Raw genomic sequence first — 23,430 nt, 5'->3', positions numbered from 1 at the left:
TTGCAAGCTTCTGAACAACTACAAATTCAAATGTTTGTGGGTGTTCATTAACTTCAAATGGCAGTACTTTCCTGGCACGCTCACTCCACACCCCCATGGACATTTCACTCCAGATTCCTCCCCCATACATATATATATATATATATATATATATATATATATATAAATTTATTTATTTATCTTTATTTCGGTCTCTGGGACCATAAAAGAATACAGAAAAATACAATAAAATCATGGCAATATAAATATATTCATATTTCATTTAAAAAATAAGAAATTACTCAGTTTGAAATAAATCATCAAGTTAGTTCGTCTGCTGAAGTAATTTAAGATGGCGCAAACGGATGAACCACATAGACGTTAAAAATTTAGCAACAGCAAAGGCTATTGAAACCGAAAGATCTGTCTTCAATATTCTAAAGGCAGGGAAATACTGTCTAAAGCCCAGATTTCTAAGCAAAGGGCGAATCCAGTACATCCTTGGTCTTTGGTACGCTGGGCAGAAGAATATAACATGCAAATCTGTCTCTTGTTGTTGCTTACAAAATGGGCATAGGACTGTGTGATCTGAGTGTGCCCAATGTGCCGTGTATGCCCTAAGAGGGAGAGTATTATAGCGCCATTGCATAAAAAGCTTCCTTGTGAGTGGCGGGCCCATGTCATTAAAAGTCGGCTCTAGATAGTATGAGTCTTTGAAGGCCAAGAAATAGGCAGTGTGGGACCATTCCCGCACGTTTGATATAGCATCTCGTAGGCAGTGCTCGCAATAAGCCTTCGAGATTAATTTGTGAGAGACCCTGGGGCATGCTGTTCCAGGGTTGTGCCACAGATCTAGTCTGTCTAAGAACTCACAAGTGTGCTTTATGTAACTTAACCATGGAATTTGTATATTCTTGCAAAGACGCAAAATCTCTGCCAACTCGGCTCTATATTTAGAGAGTTCCGGTGAAGACCAGATTTTGCACCAGAAGGTTAGAGGTTTAAGGCCCAACTCTTCTGAAATCGGTCTTAGACCCAAATCTAGTCTAAGTGGCAGGAGAGGTGTACTTGCAGGCAGGGCTGCCAACTGCCTGAGAAAAGTATTCTCCGTTACCTGAAGCTTCTGCATTAGCGTATGCCCCCAGATTTCGGCTCCATAAGTGACTGTCCCTCTAGCCTGTACTTTGTAGATTTGTATACGAGGGCCTAGGGGCCTATAGGTCAGTCCTTGGGTCATCCTGGCAATACCGCCCACCAACTGAGTCAATTTGATATATATATATATATATATATATATATATATATATATGTATATATCACTTCCGAAATAATTTTTTTAAAACTTTGGGGCATATTATCAAGAACGGCGTTAAAATTATCGCCGGTTTAGCGGCAGAAAACTGCCGCTAAAGCGGAGATAATGGGCTTGATAATATGCCCTTGAGAATTCCAATAGAAGCCCATGTTCTGGTGTGAACATGGGCTTCTATTGGAATTCTCTGCGGCATATTATCAAGCCCATTATCGCCGCTTTAGCGGCAGTTTTCTGCCGCTAAACCGGCGATAATTTTAACACCGTCCTTGATAATATGCCCCTTTGTTCCTCTGGATTCAAATTTGAAAGGAAATATTTGAGTTATTTTATGCAAGACTAAATAAATCTGATGTCTGGATCAACAAAGCATGTGGGAAAAACATATTTGTCCTATTTTACCATGCTAGCAGCCTGGTTTTGAATGGGCATCTGTCAGTCTTCTAGGGAGGTGGATATAATCCATGCAAAGGGGCATCAACATAGCCTTTTTAAATGAGGGCAAGTATTCCCTATTCTGTGTCTTGTAATCCACATGAAATGTTCACAAACACCGCCCAATTCACACATCTATTGAACCTGAACCTGCAAGTTCACTCCCACATACAGATGGCCTTTCATTCATGAGTAAAACCACTTTTGGAATTAAAGAAAGTTAGTTTTGTACTTGTAAATGGATTTACTTCATACCAAGATGACAATGTGAGTAAAACTTCTCACTGGTGTAGGGAGTGGGCTTTCCAGGACTGGAATATCCGGTGAGTTTGTGCACAGCAACAAGCTTACACATTTGTGGGTATTCAGAAACTTCTCTCTGACCCTCTCAAGGCCTGACAAAGAAAAGGAATAAATGTCTTTCTAGGGCAGATTTTTCCACCATCACATATATATGTATTTATTTGAGATTTTTATATAGCCTAAATGTTCACATCAACGATAACAAGTCTATACAGAGCATCTGAGTCCGAGCGCTTTACAACAGTAAATGTTCACAACATAGATAACAGGTAAACAGGGCAGCTAAATCACATCAGATCAGATCAATTAATCTGAGACATTACACATACAAACAACAGAAGCCTACATATTCCTATAATATTTGATTGAAAGCCAAAAAAGAGCTTCAAAGCATATTTATTTATTTGAGTTTTATATAGCGCTATCCAGACCCGAAGGTATCTGAGCGCTTTACAGTATATGATCATATATTTACATGTTTGCACATGTCAAAATGGAGTTCTAGGAGTATGCTTGGAAATTTGCAAATGTCACAGACAATTTGGCAAACTCTATTGCAATACGAAAACTAGTAAATCTACACATTTGTGAGTCATACCACTGCGCACATAAGAGGACCTCATTTACGAGGCCCCTAGTGGCACTTTTGCGCCCTCCGGAGCATCCCTTGTTTGACGCTCTGGTGGCACAATTTGCCGCAGCATATTTACAAGGCCACCAAAGCCACTTTGTGTGGCTTTTCGTGGCCTTGTAAATATGTGCCCCTTTCATGCAGAACACTATGTGAAAGAGGCGTTCCATGGGTGTTGCTGCGGGTGTGCCCACACAACCCCCATTAAATCTGAAGCAGTCCCAGATTTGCAAGGAATCGTAAACCTGGGAATCCGTCAGATTCTAACGCCACCCCAGGGGTGCCTTAGGGAGGCGCAACGAGTGGAAACAATCACCCCTACAACACAGACACCCTTGCATCATGGCGCAAGGGTGCCTGTGTTAGCTCATGGTAGGTCATTTTGCACCAGCACAGGGGAAAAGGAGAGGAATGCGCAGTATCTCATGGATATGGCGCATTCGAGCCCTTTTCTTTTGACGCATAGAAGCGCAGCAAGATTCCTTGCATAACTGACCTGTGCAAAAACCTCGTAAACGAGGCCCTAAGTTCTGTACACAAGGTTCTATAGTTAACATGCATGACACAAATGGGAACGTTTGCTCGGTATGAACACACCAAGGTCAGAAACAGTGGACTACAGGTGTGTCTTAGGTCCTAATGCAAAAAAGCAAAATGGTCCTACATGACCCCCTGGTAGTTAAAAGTAGCCATCATTGAGGTGCAGTGGACCTCTGTATTCCGTTGCCCTGGTGCTACTGGGACTGATTCACCATTGATGGCCACGCCCCTCGTCAGTAAGACACCACCGGGCAGATTTACAAGCCCCTTGCACCGCCGGTCCATCACGTTTCGTGACGCACCGGTGGCGCAGCCTGCTAAGTGATATTTACAAGAACAGATAAAGTCACTCTGCGTGACTTAACCTGTGATTGTAAATAAAGTCCCTGTTCACGCAACACTTTGCGTGTTAGGGGCGTGACATGGGTGTTGCTGTAGGTGTTCCCACGCAACACCCATGTCCACTGATGCATTTCCAGTTTTACGTGAAATCGTAATCTGGAAATGCGTCAGTTAGAAAAGTGCAACGAGGAGAAATGTTTTCATTTCTCCTCGTTTATTTCCTCTTTCAATGTGTGCTGCATTCTACAGCACACATTGGAAGAGGAAATCACCTCAATTTATCGTTTTTGTTCAGGAAGGTGCCCCTTCCTGCACAAAAACAATATCCCCACGAGACCGGCATCCAGGGTGCCTGCGCTGGCGCATGGCAGCAGTTTGTGCGCCAGCGCAGGGGGTAGCACAGAGATGCGACATGTTGTAAATATGTTGCGTCCCTGTGCTTCTAAACTAACGCAGCTCGGTGCAACAAAATGACTTGCGGCACCGCCCTGCGTTAGTTTCTTGTAGATCTGCCCCCACGTCTCCTGCTTCTAAGCCAAACTACGACACCACGGACTCTGCACTACACAATGGCCTGTCTGCTGGATGGTACATCTGGTAGCTCAGTGGGTTAATGCATCTACTTATTGAATCTGTATTTATCCTCATCGTTGCAGGTTCCAATCCTCTCAGCCTAAAATCCAAGAGCCTCGAGAAAATGAGTACAGTTAAGTTTCCACCGCCAAGGTGCCCCAAGTGCGGCAAACGCGCTTTACAAATATATAACCCCGGAGAAGTCCAAGTAATTGTTCATCTTTGTGTTGTACACATTCAAATCCGCGATATTTCCATGTGCTTGGCTGTTCTGGCCTTGGTAAAGCAATCCCCACATCTGCAAAGAGGATTTGAGGCATAGCCAGCCTTAAGAAGTGCACTTAAGAAAACCAGAGTTCGTTGTCATAAACGTGTCAAAGGGCACGTGTTCAAGCCCAGCTCCCTTCAGAATCATTGCTGTAATAACTGCTTTCAAAAAAGATAATCTTTGAGGTAAGGTGAGCACAATAAGTGAAATTGCCCAGGGCTTGGCAGCACATTTTATTTAGAATGGGGGATACCATTCTGTAAATTTTAGATGTTAAGAAAAAAAACAGAGCAGGAAGAACGTTGGCGGTCTCAGCAGGCTCTCAGCTTGCAGCTATTTTTTCTTTTAAAATATTTGTCGTTAGCCAAATCAAGTTAGTTTGGAAGGCGCATGAAAGAAAGAGACCCACATGGTTTGCTGTATAAAAAATCGAGGAAAAAAACAGTGGTTACATTTCAAACGTATGAGTGTCACAAACTGAGAGAGTGCTTGAAACAAAAACAAGAAAAAAAATGCGGCCTGCAACATTTCAATTCCATTGTTGGCAGTTTGCGTCCATGCATAGATTTTACATTGAAAGCATATTTTTGCTCGCTTAATCCCTATGTCGGGATTAGATTTAATATTTACATTTGCAATTTCGGGGAGACGTTCGGGCCAAAAGGTCGCCCCAATCCTCTTAAGCTGAATGAAAAACAATACGCGTTCTGATAATGTAAGGGAGGTATAGGGTTTAATTCTATATGCATAAAATAAGTAGGGTGGATTAAAGCATTATTGTTCAATAAGGTCCGGTTTTGATCGGCAGAGTGACCCCGTCACTCGGGGGAGCGGCCATCTCGACGTGGCGTTTGGAGTACATTTTAGCGTCCTCATTAAAATGGCGCAGGGGCTTAGAAGCGTCAAGCTGGCCGCGTGGTGATCGGATTCTGCTATGTAATATTGGTAACTCTCAGTTCTTGGCTTAAATGTTCTTAAGGGCCAAAGTCATATCTGCTGCAAGAGAGCTGATTCTCGAGTTAAGCTTTAATCGAAAGCTACGAACAGATAACCAGGGCCGAAAGAATGCTGCGGGCACTAACACGTTTTCTTTTAAATGAACATGACTCGTGATGACCGTAGCAGCGACAGCTAAAACACATGCTGGGATGATCTACACAGGGATCACAAGAGCTGTAACTGGGTGACGTAGGCAGATCACAGACCAGTAATTAACAAACATTGTGTGTATCCCCCTTCTGCTTCCTGGATGTTTTGAACGAGCTATCGTTTTTGTAGCCATCAACAGTGATTTATATTACTGGACGTTACAGGCGGAAACCTAGCAAACGATCATTGTTTTGTCAAAGAAAGAAAATGTAACCTGAATTAAAAATGGCTACTTAAATAGTCGTACAACGATTTTGTATAACCAGGGCCACTGGAATTATGCGGCAGGAGATGGACAAATTATGCGGCAGGGTTGAGTAAATTATGCGGCATCAAAAGGCAAATTATGCAGCATAATGCAGCACATTTTGCAATAGTATTACTTCATTATTTCGTCATTTTTAGGTCAAGCCTGGGCAGCAAATGCAGTGCTCTGCAGCATGCTGTATTGGAGTATGGAATTGAAGCCCCGCCTACTCTCCGCCCATATTTGTCATTCACTTGTGTAATTGACCTTCATAAATGCTGGCTTCTGATTCGTTAAAAGGCTTGTTAGTTCCTCCTTAGTATCGCATTATCTTAATTTGTAACCTCCCATGAGTACTGGCCCTTTTACTTCGGTTGTTACACAGTACGTCTTTTTTAATCTGTTAGCACTATTTTCTTTAATTAGTTTCTCCTACTGCAGGCACGACATGCACATTCATGCAACATTCAGCATGTCATGTGTGCTTTCACTTTCCGAGCACCCCGGGACAATGGTGGCCGCTTCTTTGAATAGGTCTAGCATTTACAAGAGTTTGAGCTATTGGCATTGTAAAATACAATACCTTTTATTTATGTGCTAATTAGCAAAACTGATAAATAAAAGGCATTGTCATTTACAATGTCAATAGCTTAAACTCCCGCAAATGCGAGACATATTGCATTGCTAATGCTTGTTAAACTTTGAAACACTGTCTGGGCATTAGCTTAACACCCAAATATAGCTATAAGCAACAGAAAGTTGACCAGTCAAGTTTTGAAGAGGGCCTTCCAGTACGCTGGAACATGTCGCTACATTCTTAGTAACTTGAACCGTTGAAGCTAGAACCAATTCTCCAGTATTTGGGGTGTCTTTCATAGATTCACATGCTTGAATATTCCCCATCTTCGAAGTGGGAGTCCCACGGTATATAAAAAGCAATAAGTGTCATGTATATACATATAGATACATAACCATATAATAGCACATACATATCCAAATAAACTTTATATATAATTCAAAATAACATATCAAGTGAAAATACCATAGGATAGTATTGACACATAGGAAAGCATTGAGAAAAAAGAATCACTTTACTGACGTATCCTTGTCGTTTTATAGTCCAAACTCTTGCCAATCAGGCGCAAGCACCCTCTAGAACCTTCTCCTCAGAGGCTCAGGCCCTCAGATTTTCTACCGCACGTCGTGTGAAGGGAGTCTCCCTGAGCTCTCCTCAGTTCTTTGGTCTGGTTTGAGTTTTCTCATCATGTCTTCAAGTAAGAAGTCTCTTTTCCGTCCCTGTTCATCTTGTGGGAAGTTAAGACTTTTTTCTGAGGACCCTCATGAAAAATGTATCTATTGTCTTTACCCTGACCATAAGGTGGCCAACTGTAAAATCTGTAGGACCTTCTCTCAAAAGACTTTGAAGGACAGGGAGGGTCGCCTATTATTGTGGCTTCAAAAACTGAAGGATATACGGATAACCCCCTTTCTGAGGTGGAGAGTGTAGCCTCTGTTCGAACAGGAGTCTCCTCCAAGCGTAGTAGTGTTCAGGACTTGCCGTCTCCCTTTTTGAAAAAGAAGAGTCTTCATCTTGAGGAAGTGTCTGCAGCCAAGTCTCTGTTACTACGCCAGTGCCCCCGAGACCTAGCTCTCAGGCGTCTCTGACTCCGTCAGCGCATGTTTCTAGTCAAAAACGCGCAAAACCGTCGACAGGCCCGTCGACGGCCCCTCTGTCGACGAGATCTGCCACTTCATCAACCTCATCGACGACGGTGACGAGCAGATTTCCTTCATCGTCGATGACGACTTCGTCGACGTTTTCACCGTCAACAGGGTGTGCGTTTCCCTAAAGACTATTTCATCGGGTGATTTTCCCCGAGACGAAACACGTGTCGGCTGTTTGGCTACATTTGGTGATGTCATTTACATCTACTCACCATTAAGAATCAATGTATAAAACATCTATAACTGTGACAAGAACGAAGGAAACAGAGAAATAAAGAAGATGACTATTTGAGCATATTTTGAATTTGGACATTTTATTGGACTGATTATTCACACCGGAACATGGGCTTCTATGGGAATTCACAAGGGCATATTATCAAGCCCATTATCGGCGCTTTAGCGGCAGTTTCCTGCCACTAAAGCGGCGATCATTTTAACTCCGTCCTTGATAATATGGCCCAAAGTGAGTAAAAACGGTATAGCACCCGATGCAAGATGGCCCCCACACAGTGAAGCCGGGAGCCAGGCAACTCCCAAAACAGCAGGATGAACCGCCTACAAGTAAATCATGCAGCAATATGACCTTAATCAGGCAGTAGCACTCAGCTGTCCGGACGCGCTATACACCCATGTAAATAGGCCTCCATAGACATGGGTGGGGCCCGTGGCGTGGCTTACTCGCGATTCAGCAACCATGACCATGGGCAATATGTGGTTCTTAAATACAATTGTGGTGAGTCCATACATGTTCATGTGAGGATTCTGGTGTAGTACGAGGCTTGGTTTTCAATTGAGGCATCAAATAACTATTTATGAGCGAAGGCCTTTTGGGACCACAGTCCCCATTGAGTCATACAACTCTCAATTAGCAACAATAAATGGGCATTGATGGATTTAATGAGGACTAAATAAAAGGACAAATATCACACATGGATAGAGGAAAAATCCAGAAACATCAGAAACTCCTCAATGTACCCAAAAGTAGCAGGATTGAAACCCTGTGAATCGGTAAGATTCTACGCTTGGAGACACAACATCTGAAAACAACATGGCCATAATATTATGTGGTTACAGTGCAGTGAACGCTATGGCATGGACTCTACCAACTGCAGGGTGCTTTGATCAATAATGGCATGGGGATGTGCATTCTCTTATAAACAGGGGGCTGAGGTAACCCAAATATGCAGTTTTTACTTGCGGCTGGTCAACAGTGCCAACCTCTTTTTAGATGCATATGAGGCGGCCGAAATCTGTGGCACAATCCTGTCAGACTTTAACTACGCTAACTCACTCTATGCAGGATTATCAGCTCAGGAGTTTGATAAATTACAGAGGGTTAAATAGTGAGCTATCAGGACCTTTCTAAAATGCATCTGAATGTATTGCATAATACCATAATTCATGCCATTGGAGTCATTACTGGCATCCACGCAACGTCTGTCATCCTCGGGCATTCTGTGGAAAAGTTTCAGCCAATCTTTCACAAGGAAAAAGTTCCCTGAAAAACACTTCTCTTGTTAACACGTCGGTCAAGAGGCCTCTGTGAGAAGGCCTTAGCACTTGTTTTGTAACAGTTGCCCTCCTACCTGGGCAGTTAGTTTTTGTGCCAATCACTTCAAAATATACTAGAAAGGCTCCATGTTTGTTCTACTGGAATCGTTTTTAAGTCCCCAAGGAGGCCTATATCACTTCTACAACCCTTTGATAGACCTATCACTCTAGGTAGCAGCAGTTTAGAGCTTGTACTTTCACTTTTTCATTTCTAAAATCCCTGAAGACTTTGCTTTTTAGTCAATCAGAGCTACCATATTTCTGTCTCGCCTTCCCCACTCTCGTTTAGAATAGCAGTAGCACCAAGACACCCTGGGGCATTCGATCACTATACAAAATTATAAATCAAAACTTTCTGGTCAATTTCACCTTAAATGTGGTTTCAGGTTTCCTATGTTTATTCTGCTCCTTGTCTGCACCTTTTTTCCCCACTGTCCAAAGCCTTGGGTGGGGTAGAACAGAGACAAATCCTTCAGTAGAGGACACAGAAGAAAGGGTGTTGGTACGAAATGAGTAACACAGGAGAATTTTAGTGGGCCCCAGAAATTTAGGACTGAATGCTCAAACTCATGAGCATAGAAATGATAAAAAGTCACACATTTTGTGCTACAGCACAGATGGATTAACAGCCAATCCAAGGAATTAGTGTGGTAGAAAGATTGAGAGGTGAGTTGCGTGTAATTATACCCTCTGAGGAGAAGAAGTCTTAGTAAAGGGAAGTTTGTTGAAAGCGGCAACATTTTGGGCTCCTGGAGAAAAAATATAAGTTGTTGCAATACATGGTTTGTTTTTCAGAAATTATGACCATGTTATGTTAATGTTAGGTATTTTTGTAAAGCGCTCGCTTGCTTGCCCAAAATGGCATCATGGCACTAGATGAGTGATCAGAAGGTGGAGTAAGACAAAGCACAGTTAGCAACAGGAGAAGAACCAAGGGGCATATCTACAAGGCCCCGCGGTAAATATCGCTATTCGCGCTTAGCGCGATTGAAGTTATCGCCGTCTATCGCTGGATATTAATGCTGAGATAGCGCGTTATCATCAACGGCTATCTCCAAAGCGATAAAATATCCAGCGATAGCGGTAAAATGTTGCAATATCGCTGGTAATCTAGAGATAACATGTCAGCGATAGGGTAGTCCTTGTAAGCCGTGGGGGTTCAGCATGACAATCCACCCCCCCATAGGGCAATATGGGTAAGTCAGAAATTAACCTGGCGTTAGAAACCAGCGTTAATTGGGTCTTTGCGCCACTTTCATAGTCGCAACGCGGGAATGGAGCATCCTTGTTGATAGGGCGAAGCCGCGATATCGATGTTCTGACATGTAGTGAATGTCAGGAACGCCTATCTTGCATCTCATTAGCGATGAGATGCAAGGCGTTAGTGAAATATGCGATGACACACTAAAGCCGGTTAGCGTGCCCTTGCTAATACCGCGTTAGGATTATCGCCGCTTTACTGCCGAAAACGGACGTTAAATCGGCGATAATCGTCTTGATGATATGCCCCCAAGATTGTAATGCTTTTCTGAACGCCAGAACATTCGGTATGGCTTTATTATGTAGAAGAAGTGCAATCCTTGCTTTGGAGGCTTCAAGCACGAAGCGTCTGTCTCTCCAGTTAGAGTATCTAAATCTGGGAACTGTCAGCAGTTTAGCCAATGCAGAACATAGAGACCGACTTGGTAAATAACAAGTGAAACTCTTCCTCAGGAAGTTAGGGCCTATCCCGTGCCATAAACAACAACGTACACAGCACTTTGAACGTGACCCTCTGCCTGACAGGGAGCCAAGTAAGTTTAGTGAAGAATTTCGAAACAGATTGATTTTTGGGGACTTCGCACAACAGCTGAGCGGCCTGGTTCTGTAGAGTTTGCAGCTTGTTGAGAACCTGCTGATGGGCATTAAGATAAAGGCCATTGCAATACTAGCCCCTTGAGATGACAAGAGAGGTAACAACTGTTTTCTGGAGGTGACCAGAAAAAAAGGGGAGAATTTTCTTAATAATTTCTGAGATGAAAAAACCTGCAGATGATACAGCATTAACTTGATCAGTATAAGAGAGTTTGTTATTGATGGAAACTCCGAGATTCTTAATACATCTGACAGGTGATGGAAGAGGGCCAAGTTCAGGGGGCCACCAATTGGAGGTCCAGAATGATGGCTGGGCACCAAACACCAGGACTTCAGTCTTTGCGGAATTCAATTTGAGACAATTTCTCACCATCCAAATTCCCACCACTTTGATACAGTCGCAAAAATTCACTGCCTCTCCCCTGTCCTCTGTTGCCAGTGACACAACAATTTGTGTGTCATCTGGGTATGATGTCAGCGTAAAACCAATTTATCTAATAAGTTCAGCGAGGAGAGTGACATCGAATTTAAATAACAGTGGACTGATAGATGACCCTTGAGGAACCTCACATGGAAGGGAGAAGAGTGCAGAAGAGTACCCACCGAGTCAGACCAATTGCACCCGTCCTGAAAGAAATGAGTTCAATAGCTCCCATGCTGTTCAGGTCACACCGATCCCGCTCAACCGCTCAATCAGCAGCCCATGATTTGCCGTATCAAAGGCTGCAGATAGGTCAAGCAGGATCAGTTCAGCCCAGCCACCCTGATCAAGGCTTGCTATATTGTCCTCTGTGGCCCTGAAAAGAGAAGTCTCTGTGCTATAGCCTGCACGAAAACATGATGAGACCCCAGTACTTTCTGGGACGATATTACCTGGAGGACGCTGAGCGGGATGTCGATGCTGGGCAAGTAACAGCTTGCAGCCCAGAACCTGAGTCACAGTTGGAATCTGAAGACCCAGATCCTTAGCCAACATGGCCCAATGACAGGGCATGCACACAATGAGTACCACATCAAAAAAAGGCAGTCACCATCCCTCTGAGGACAGGGCTTCGAGCCGTCATTCAGACTCACAGCCTCCCGGGCGGACACTTCACTCCAGCCATGGCCAGCACCGATATAAGACTTTGGAGCTGACTTTGGTTTCCATTTCAGCACGGAGTCAGCCACACAAGACCAGAGCTCCCTTGATGCCAACAGCATCTTTGGTGCCCACGAGCGGGTCAGCACTGAAGAACATTTCAGAGCCGAAACAGGCATGACGTCAAAAACGACTTTTGAGTCGAAACAAAAGTCAACATCAAAAAACAACTCCAGAGCCGAAACACGCATCAAGCCGAAACAAGCGTTGACTTCCAAAGAGACTTCAAAGACCAAACTGACATCAGCGCCCAGTCTTCCATCCACAGAAGACTCCGATAGGAGGAGCTACCTATCCTTCAGTGCCATCAGGAGGAATTGGACTCTCAGCAGTGACACTTGTTTATCCCTCTCCACACAGGCAAAATTATTGTTCAGCCTCCAACTCAAGTGCAGAAGACTATTTCTCACAAGAGGAAAATCGTTTGAGGAGCAGTTAACGCTGGAGCCACCATCGCCTCCGAGGCTGAAGAAGATACATGACCGGGGTACTAGACCACTACCCCTAAGACCTACCCACTCTTCTCTTCCTCCCAGACCTCCTCCTCATCCTTCGCCTCCTCCTCTTCCCCCACCACCACCACCTCCACAACAGCCCCCTTTACCACAAGGGTCTTCTCACTCCTCTTCCCCACTACTAGATTTATATGAGGTGTTATAGAACCAAGAGCCTCAGGATGACCCATGGAAAGATTATGAGGTGGTCCCTCTAGGGCCTAACTACCCTGACCTCTACCCTGCCAAGCCTTCTCCTCCTGACCACATTTTATCATGAGGCTATCCAGAGATCCAGAGAGCAGCTAAATTTCACAAGATGTATTTGCATTCCATGCCTGAGAAGGAGGATTTTCTAGTGGAAAGACTCCCTCATATGCAGTGGGCCACCCAATTCCTGTCAATGCTTAGGGGTATGCTAAAGCCAATGCAGGAAGTGTTCAAAGACCCGGTTGTGGCCAGAATTGTCACCCCAAGGATCGACAAGAAGTACAAACCTTCACCCTCTGATTCACCGTACATTACAAACCAACTCCCGTTGGTTTAATTTGAAACGCCTCATTAAGGTTATCCAAGATCGTCGCCCAGTACCGAACCGCCTTCGGGCAATGCCACAACAAGTGCAACAGAGTGCCAGACTGCCCACACCCTCTCCAGCAAAGACCCGATTTAGCAGAGTACCAAGAGTGAATGCGTGCCGGGGTATAGTACCAGTATGATGCCACTTTATAAGCAGATTCATCCCCCGCCGTATCTGATGCCGTATGATGGGCAAGATAGAAGACTTACTCCCACTCCTTAGCCGTCAACGGGCGCCCCAGCTCAGTCTCCCAACGAACCTGCGCCCTCGACCTCTGCTGCGTAGGACGGGCCATTAGGAGAGCATAGAGTTCCGAGATGAGCTTCCGATCATCTTTCTTGTAGATCAACCAGCGCTCAAAAGCGGTCAAGGGACGGGACATCAAGGCGAAGTTACGAGGAAGGGACACCCAATGTGCAAGCTGTGCATAGTGATAGGCGTCAGCGGGCGGTAGATCAAAATAGTCTCTGCGCAGGCGGGCGAATGGAATCACACTATCCGGCTCCAGCAGGGAACCCACTCTCTTACAACCTGCCTCACGCCAATGCTGAAATACAGGTGACGCGCAACCTGGCAGAAAATCGTGATTGTCCACGATAGGCGTCATAGGGGAGGGGAACGTAGTCCACCCCGAGTGCTCACTAGTTGATCTCATACCTTAAGAGTCGGAGAAGTCACCGGGGAGGAGTAAAGACCCCAGGCCCTGTGCTTCCGTGGGAGCCAGAGCTCGCGCCAGATATTACAGCCCGCAATCGTCTGGTCCATAAAAAGCCAATGCTTGCTACAGGACGGTCGATTCCACTCCGTGATATACCGGAGGCAAGAGGCCTGGTAATACGCCCGCAACAGCGGAAAAGCCAAGCCACCAGCAGCCTTCGGCGCAGTAGCGATCGAGAAGGCGAACCGTGGCCTCCTATTGTGCCACAAAAACTTATTGAGCAGGTCTTGCAGCTTGCGAAGGGAACCAGGAGGCGGCTGCGCAGGAAGCATCTGAAATAGGTAAAGGACCCTCGGTAACACAGTCCTCTTGACCACCGCGAGGCGCCCATACCAGGCCAGACCAAGCCAAGACCAATCAGCGAGCGCTTTAGTGGTGTGCTCCACCAATAGCCTATAATTAAGGTGAGCGGTTTTAACGACGGACGGAGCCAAGCGCATCCCCAGATAAGAGATGTCAGAATGCACCCACTGGAATGTGAAATCTCTCTGCAAATCATCAACTTCCTCGTCAGGGATAGAAAGATTAAGCACCATCGATTTGGAGAAGTTAACTTTAAAGCCCACAACCGATCCAAAGTCGCAAAGTTCTCGTGTCAGGCACCGCAAGGAGGTGCGCGGGCGGGTAAGAGAGAGAATAACATCGTCCGCGTAAAGGCTAATTTTGGGACTCGACCATATGCGCTGCGCAAAGGGCTCCATATAAAGCGCGAATAACAGCGGAGACAGGGGGCACCCCTGCCTCGTCCCTCTAGTGATGGGAAAGGGTGAGGACCGACACCCGTTCACCCTCACGGGCGCCCTAGGAGAGACATAGAGACAGTGCACCCAGCGAAGGAAATGCTGCTTGAAGCCAAAAGTACGCAGCGAACATGTAGTCCCAGTCAACCCGGTCAAAGGCCTTCTCAGCGTCAATGGAAAGGAGGCAGACAGATGGACCAAGTCAATAAGATGGAGAAGATGTTTGCTATTGTCACCTCCTTGACGCGTAGGAATGAACCCTGACTGATCCGGGTCGATAATGCCATCCATCAGTGGACTGACACGCGCCGCCAGGATGCCCGCGAACAATTTAGCATCAACATTTAAGAGGGAAATTGGCCTATACGAGCCGCAGTCCCGCGGGTCCTTCTCGGGTTTAAGGATAAACGTAATCGCATCTTCTGCCATAGTGGGGGTCACCTCCCCCGTCTCCAGAAAAGAATTAAAAAGACGCGTCAAGAGGGGAGCCAGCTCAGCACAGAAGGTCTTAAAAAATAGGGCGGAAAAACCGTCAGGCCCAGGTGACTTGGAAATCTTGAGGCAAGCAATCGCCGATATGACCTCCTCAATACGGATGGCAGACTCCAACGCTTCAGCAGAAGCCTCAGACAACGGCGTGACATCACAAGAGGCGAGGTAAGCCTCCCGGTCCGCCGGATCGGTCGCCTCCTTGGAGTACAAGTGCTGATAAAACTGCTGGAAAGACTCCACAATGAGGGAGTCAGCAGTTTGCTCCACCGCCCGAGCATCCCGAATAGACTGAACCGCCGCGCGTTGCATGTTCGCTCGAAGCCTGTGGGCCAATAACCTCCCCCCTTTATCCCCGCTAAGGTAAAATGTATGCCGTAGACGTAACAGCGCATACTCGGCCTTGTCAAGATCCAGATGCTTCAGCATACGCCGCTTCGCCTCTAACTCTCGCCACACCTGCGGCGCTCCGATGCGCTTATGGATGGACTCTAGGGCCCCCACCTCACGTTCCAGTTCCGCCCTCTTTTCCCTACGGAGACGCGCAAATGCGGCTGCCAGCGCAATGAACTCCCCCCGCACCACCAGCTTGAGAGCTTCCCAGATCGCCACCACCGACGTAGTGCCCTGATCGTTAACCGCCAAGTAAGTAATGATCGCTTCACGGATCCGAGCAACCGTAGAGTCAGAGTTGAGCAAAGAATCGCGCAGGCGCCAGCCAGACAGGGAGGGACGGACCGCTGGAGAACTGAGCTGCACAGAGATGAGGGCATGATCGGACAGGGAGCGGGGAGCGATGGTCGAATCCGAGAGAGAGGGCAAAAGGGAGGTGGAGGCAAAGAAATGATCAAGGCACGCATAAGTTTTGTGCGCCGCTGAATAGAAGGTATAATCGCGCTCAGTAGGGTGTTGTAGGTGCCATACGTCATGCAGACCACCATCGCTCAACCATTGTCTGCCCCCGGGGGAGAGAGCGCCCGCTTGGTGCAATCGCTGCCCCGACCTATCAAGACCTGCATCCAACACCACATTCAGGTCCCCCCCCTATCAGTATCAGAGAATCAGGCGAGGCCAGTACCTCAGAAAAGGCCCTCTTTAGGAAAGACTCTTGGTGGTCATTCGGGGCGTAGATGGACCCCACAGTAAAGCACATGTCCCCCCACTGCACACAAAGTGCCAAAAGCCTCCCTTTCAAGTCAGCAACCTGGGCGAGAACCTTACAATGAGCATGCGCACTTAAAAGGATAGCCACCCCATGCTTCTTAGCTGCCCCGGAAGACCACACCTGCAGGGGGAAGCGACGATCTTTCATCCGCTTAACATCCTTAGAGAGAAGATGAGTCTCCTGTAACAAACACACATCACCCTCCAGAGGGATAGGATAGCTGAGCCCTTAACCGGATTATTTAAGCCCCGAACATTCAAGCTCACCCCTTTAAGACTCTTGCTCATAAAAAAGCTACGAACAGGCGCAAGAACCCAGAGCCAGTAGGGAGACTCACCAGTAAGGGCTCGGAAACAAACAAACCCCAACCCCAAAAAGGACTGATGCGGAGCCCCAACACATTCCCAAAAACACACTGGACCCTCCCCCCACCCCAATCCCAAAGGCAACAAACACAGCAGACATAGGAAAGCCATTGCAGAACCCAGAACCCAAAGACCCCAAAAGGAGACGACAGTCTAATAGATAGAGCCAACGGTATGGGGAACGAGGAACCCAGGAGGACAACCCCTCGGCACAAAGGGCATCAGCCATCCAACCCCACAGGGCAGTTGACGACCAGCACCCCCCACCAAGGACCTCCGCCCCCCCGGCGCCGCCAGAGAAAAACCACCTGATGCAGCTCTAGAGGGTTCATGGAGCACCGTTGCTGTCCGTCACCTGCACTACCGAAGTGACCGCCGCCTTCCGTTCCAGGAGACTAGCGGACACATCGGGCCCGAGGGCCGGGGGGAGCGGCCAACCCACTGCCAGCCATCCGAACGCCATCGTGCAGGCGCGTCAGCTACCCCAGCCGGAGAGGAGGGCCGTTCCAGTCCCAGAGCCACATAAGCTGCAGACAACGAGCGTAGCTGATGCAATTTGCCTTGGTGCTTAAAAATAAGACGGAAGGGATGGCCCCACGAGTACGGAATGTTATTCTCGCGCAGGTGAGTACTGATGGGTCTGAACTCCCTACGCTTCACCAGGGTGGAAGCAGCTAGGTCTTGGAAGAGGGTTGGTTGGTGACCACGGAGCCGGATCCGGCTATGCTCACGAGCCTTGCGTAGAATCTGCTCCTTAAGCTGAAAATTGTGCACGCACACCAAGATGTCCGGAGGGGGGGCCCTCGGACCCCTCAGCAAGCAAACGCGGTGCACGCGATCCATCTGGATGGCCCTCTCTGTCTCCTCCCCGAGAATCTGACGGAAAAGCTGGAGCACATACTCCCGGAGATCATCCCCCTCGCCCTTCCATGGCACTGCGCGGATTCTAATGTTATTCCGGCGGGACCGATTTTCAAGGTCCTCGACGTGGGCCTGCAAGTCTAGATTTTGCTCTCTGAGACGAAGGACATCCTGCTGAAGCTGGTGCATATCGTCCTCACGTCCAAAGTCGTGCACCTCCACGGTGGCGACGCAGTCCCCGCGAGCATCCACGTCGCGCCTCACCTCACGAAGATCAGATGAGTGTTGGGAGCGGAGCTCCAGGATGTCCTCCTTAATGTCAGAGAGGAGGTCGAGCATAAAGGCCTTAGTAGCCGGCTGGTCACTGTCCTCAGGTGTTTGCAAGGGGGGAACCGGCTGAGAGGAGGCCTGCCCCCCAGACCGCTGCAGAGCATCCTTCGGAATCTTATCACGCCGAGCCTTCGTGGAAGACATGGCGGCTGCCCGGGTTCTCCACCGACCAACACAGGCAGACCGGCCCCTAGATTCGAAGCAGGGGGCCATGCACCAACACCACCCTGGCCCGGCTGCAAAACGCTGATGGGGCACCAGCCCCTTCCCCGGCCACCGACTTGCAGCCCGAACACCACCCCTGTTCAAGCAGCCAAGGCCCCTCAGTCGTGTGACAGCACGTGGCACACCAGCAACTGCAACAAGAGGCTTCCACCCTCCGGGCCATGCAGACTTCCCACCGGCCCTCCGCAGAGGGGCACCAGCCACCTAGCACCGCCCGCCGATCCACGGGCTGAGGAACGGGTCCAGGGACACTCCGACAAGGCCGGGAGCCCCTGCACAGTCTCAGCTCTCCACCACTCAAGGGTTCTGCTATCCCCGAGGCCACCCGGAGCACGACCTCAGCCGTCGACCAGAGGGACCCCAGCCAGGACTCGGGCACACCCCAGTCTGTCCGTTCACACCGTCTGCCGAAATGTGGACCGATCAGGCCTCACCACCGACCCCTCATGTAAGTGCACTGGGCCAAAAGCGTCGCCCTCCAGACCACAGGCCAAAATGCAGGCCCCGGGCCAACTCCCTCCAAGGCCGCGCAGGTAACGCACCAACAGCTCCCTCACTGCAATTCACACCCAGGCCGCATAGAGCACCGTCGCCAAGGGCCGGCCTCAAGTCCCAGACAAGCCCCTGCGCACCCCAGCAGCAACCGGTCCCCCATCCGCCGAAATGCGGACCAAGCAGCGCCACCAGAAGCCAGCACTCACCGGGGTGTAGAGAGGTGCTTTCCACAGAGGGCGCGAAGCCCCGCCAGGCAGCGTGCGCCGGAACCAACAGCAGAGGGGCCCTCCAGCAGATCCTCGCACCTCATGGCCCTCGCTGTCGCCAGCTGTCGTGAAGGAGGTCCGCACCAGCTCCCACTGCCGGCGCCCTCAGGTCCAGCGCCGGAGTCTGCCGGGCCGCCGGGTCGCAGCTGTGCTGGGACCGGAGGGCCCCGCTGGAGCCACCAAGCAACGTCCCGCCTCACAGGTAAGCCTCAAGGCCTCAGAGTCTGCCGGCCGCCTCGCAGATAAGTCTCCATGCCTCAGAGTCCGCCGGGCATATCCCTACCAGCCGCAGGCCCACACGTGCGTCAACCGCCTCACCAATATATCAAGGCCATATTCGGCGGCCGACTCGGCCCGAACTTCACGTTTCGCGGGTCTCCACCAGCGCCCCCGCCTCCACTTGGGGCGCGTCAGTCAGCACCAGGCGGCCCGCGTACTCCGATCCCACAGAAGTCGCCTCCGTCGCCGCGCCCGCACCGCGGGCTGCCAGGCCGCAGCAATGCCGGGGCCGGGCAGGCCCGCGTCGCACACCGGAGCCCCGGCGTTCCTCGAAATGGGGGCTCTGGAACCAGCCGGTAAGTGGGCCACTCCAGCAGGCGACAGAGCAGAAGTTGATGGGCATCAGGGGACAGGATATACAAGGCGATAGGTGGCGGGGCCAGAGAGACGGAGAAACACGTCTCACTCGGCCGCCATCTTAGCCACGCCCCCGCAAAAACTGTTTTGAACCCCAAATAAAGCATCTTCATTTTTACCGTAAAACAAAGACAGCCTCAATGGCATTTTTAGGCATTATTCCAACAGCTGACATCTGTAAAGCAGCTACCTGGTCTACACTGCCTAACATCCACCAAACACAATTGTGCAGATGTCCTAGCAAGACAGCAGGGCCAAGTCGCACGGCATACTCTCTTCCAGTGCTATGCAACATCCTCCAGCTAGCCACTGCCTTGAAGGCGAAACTGCTTTACAGTCTATGCACAGCATGTGTATCTACAGCTGCATATGCATGAAGTACAAAACAAAAACAAGTTGTACACATCTGAGTGCAACGCTAAATTGCAGGAGTATGTACAGCATGTGAATCTACAGCACCAGATGCCATTAACAGATGCTTACAGGGTAAGTAACATTTGCCATATATATATATGTATATTACCCAGTGACGCTCAATGCTTGGTAGTTATAGTTAGGTCACCTGTTCTATAGGAAAAGCAATTTTCATGTTTATAATAACTTTGGCCCCATTTGACAAATCTCCACGAAACTTCCCAAAAAGGTGCTACTTTTTGACTAGTTTGTGCATGGAATGTTTTGGGGTGATCCGTCAAGCGGGGGAATAGAAAAAAGGGTGGTCCCATAATGCAAAATCCCTATGAATTTTTCACAGGCTTCTTAATGAAGAGCTACCGCAAAAACTGCTGAAAGGAATTACACCAAATTTGGCAGGAAAATACACCTTGGTCCGCAGATTGGGCTTTTTGTGATTTAGTGTAAATCCGTTTAGTAGTTTTTTGAGAATTTAAGGTTCACAATTGTTTGTATATCTGGACAGTTGTGTTTGAGGGACTAACCCAATAAAAAAAAAAGAGCACTCTGATTGGCCCAGGGAGCTTTTTTCCCCTTGGGCCATCTTGCTCCCATGAGAGTCAGAGCCCCACGGCAGTGAATGCTCTGATTGGCTGTCAGCAATATGAGAAAAATGTTGCTGGCAGCCACTACAGGACTCAGGGACTTAGTACTGAAATTTGAAAAAAATATACCATAAGGGGACAGGGTAGTGAAATCCTGCCCCCTAGGGCCCATGGGGGGACCAGAGCCCCCCCCCCTCCCCGGGTCAAAATTGGAAAAACGGCAATGCAACTCCTGTGGGATCGGAAAAAAATAAAAAATGGTGGCCCGGGCCACCCACATTGTTTAATTAAGGGTAGCGTGCCATGTTCAGCCCAGAGGACCCCATTCTCGAGGCCCAATTTATTTAGTAAGGGGAGGGATTTGTCCCCAATCCGGGAATAGATTTACTGACACTTCCCATACTACGTCTGACACTGGAACTCGATGCAGGCTTAGCAAGGCCTTATCTGCTTATCACCAAATTGGGCAAGACTCAGCCTTGAGCTGTGTGGTAATTCCTCAGTTTCATTTTCTTACGTTGCTCACATTACGACTTTCCCGGATTGGGTACTAATAATCGTTATGCATGACTCTTTATATGTGCAGAATACACTCTTCTTATATATCAGATTATTTGCGCAAAGCCAGACGTAGCTGGGCACAGCACTCTCGATATGCAACAGCTAATTTGCAATATGTCCGGTTTCCTATTACTTGAAGCCTTCAAAAAGTCCAAAGGACGAAACACGTATCGGCTGCCTCCTTTTTTGCTGTGTATCAGGATCAGAGTTATACAGAAAGAATTAAACCATGCATAAAAGAAGAAGAAACACTACAGACTATAGTTGTCTTTCTATTTTTGCTTGCAATGATTTAGAATTATTGTATGGACTACTAACGTGTGCTTCGGTACTTATTGTGGGTTTAAGAGTACCTTGTCGCTATATCTGAGCATTCTTGCAGGATGGTAGTAACTCAGTTTGTCCTTAAGATAGGAGGGGTCATCCGCCATCAGAGCCTTATGAGTAAGGCAGCGGATCTTGAAAGTAATGTGCTTTCTGACCGGAAGCCAGTGCAAAGATCTCAAAGTAGGCGTTGATGGGGAACCTGTAGGCAGATTGCAGACTAGGTAAGCAGCTGTATTCTTCACTACCTGAAGTTTGGCCAATAAGGTGTCATTAATGGCCATAAGCAAGGCATTACCATAGTCAAGGCATAACCAGGGTCTGAACCAGAGTTTTCCTTGCAATGGATGGCAGCCAGGGGAAGCCTTTCTGCAGTAGCCACATGATAGAAAAGCAGGCGCTGCAGATTGAAGAGACGTGATCTTTCATGGACAGTGTCTGGTCTAATTTGACTTCTAAATGTTTCACGGTCAGCATGGGAGAGGAGGCTTTCCCATTCAGGAGACCTCCACTCAGGGGCCCAAAAATACTGGGCTTTTTCAAACAGCAATATTTCTGTCTTATCACTATCAGTTGCAGATATTTTGCTGTCATCCATTCTACAATCTTTCTCATACAGTCCAGAAAACGGAGATTAACTCTGCCATAGTCTTGTTCAAATTAGTTAACCAGCTGGGTGTCATCTGCATATGAGATTACATCAAAGCTGCAGGGTTTAACAATCTGGGCTGGTTTATTTTATAGTATACATAGTGGCGGGTAACTACCATATTATTCTCTACCTAATTTTTTACAACCGGTGTCCAGCTAATGGGTGTAAGTCTTTGCAAAACAAATATGCCCCTAATGTATCATAGGTGTGTACAGGTATTGAACACATTATAAATCTTTGTATTGAAGAGTACGTCTGTGTGGTGGTGACAGTTGACCACTTGTGTTCAGCATGTTCCAGACAAGTTTTTTGGTTCTGCAGAAAAAGTTTCCAACAGGGCAAATATTCTATGTAGTAGATACTAAGCATTGTAAGCCTTGTGTTATTAGACAGAATCGTCTCAGCATGAACATTTCTACATAAAATGCTAACTAATGTACATGTGCTTCTTCTGCTTCAGAAGATGGGCTATCTGAAAATTTTCCATCACAGTATGAAGGCTGCACGTAGCATGATATTTAGCTCCATCAGACCTTGGTTATTTTAAGCAAAAAGTATCTTTTTTGACAAGTGTTGCATAGAGTGTACACATTCCTTGGTGGATACTTTATAATACTCTGTGGTGTATTTCTCATGACAGTTTTACTGTCTGCAAACAGTGTGGTGCAGAGTAAGCTCTCTCCATAGAGTAAACATTGTTTATAGTTCTCACGTTTCTACTCACATCAACTTCATACCTCTATGTAGGTTAGATGACTGCTAAGAGTTTGATACAGACAAAAGCTGTCCGTAGTAGAGCATTAATTTTGGAACATATATTAAGTATGAACTTGGCTTTCGCTGAACAGTTTTATACATATTGAACATTTTGTGCAATGAGAGCTTCCCATATATCTGTGGTTATTAATGTGAACTAGGCTACCCGTGACATGTATAGTATAGGGTCAATGTTGGACATAACACATACTTGCTACACCTAAGGGAGTTATATCTGTGATGGCATTAATAATGCTTCGCATTATTCTGAGCTATTTTGTACTAACTTTCAGCCTCTAATGACATACTAATTTATAGAGTTATGTGTACAAAAGTAGCTTAGGTAATGTCATCAATGATGTCATTTGAAATGTCATCAGCGATGTCATTAATTATGTCACAGAACATTTCATGAGTGATATAATATGTGAAGCAGTACATGGAGGGGCACATGGTATAGTTAGCTCTGCTAACTATAACTGCTGAATTTCTGTGTTTTTTGTTTAGTTCAAAACGTTAATGTTGTCACTGACATATTCAAATAACTAAAAGTTCACTTTGTTTTTTTCAGTGAATATATATATTGCTATATATATTTATAGAGAGAGATATATATAGATTTATATATTTCTATAGAAAAAGCGTTTTTGGACTTGCCTATATCTTTGTTGTCTTTTGATGAATCTTCACAAAAGTTTCCAAACAAAGTGCACCAGTAAGTCTTG

Source organism: Triturus cristatus, chromosome 6 (assembly GCF_964204655.1).
Source record: "Triturus cristatus chromosome 6, aTriCri1.1, whole genome shotgun sequence".
In the NCBI taxonomy this organism is placed as follows: domain Eukaryota; kingdom Metazoa; phylum Chordata; class Amphibia; order Caudata; family Salamandridae; genus Triturus; species Triturus cristatus.
This window is presented reverse-complemented; position numbering follows the sequence as displayed.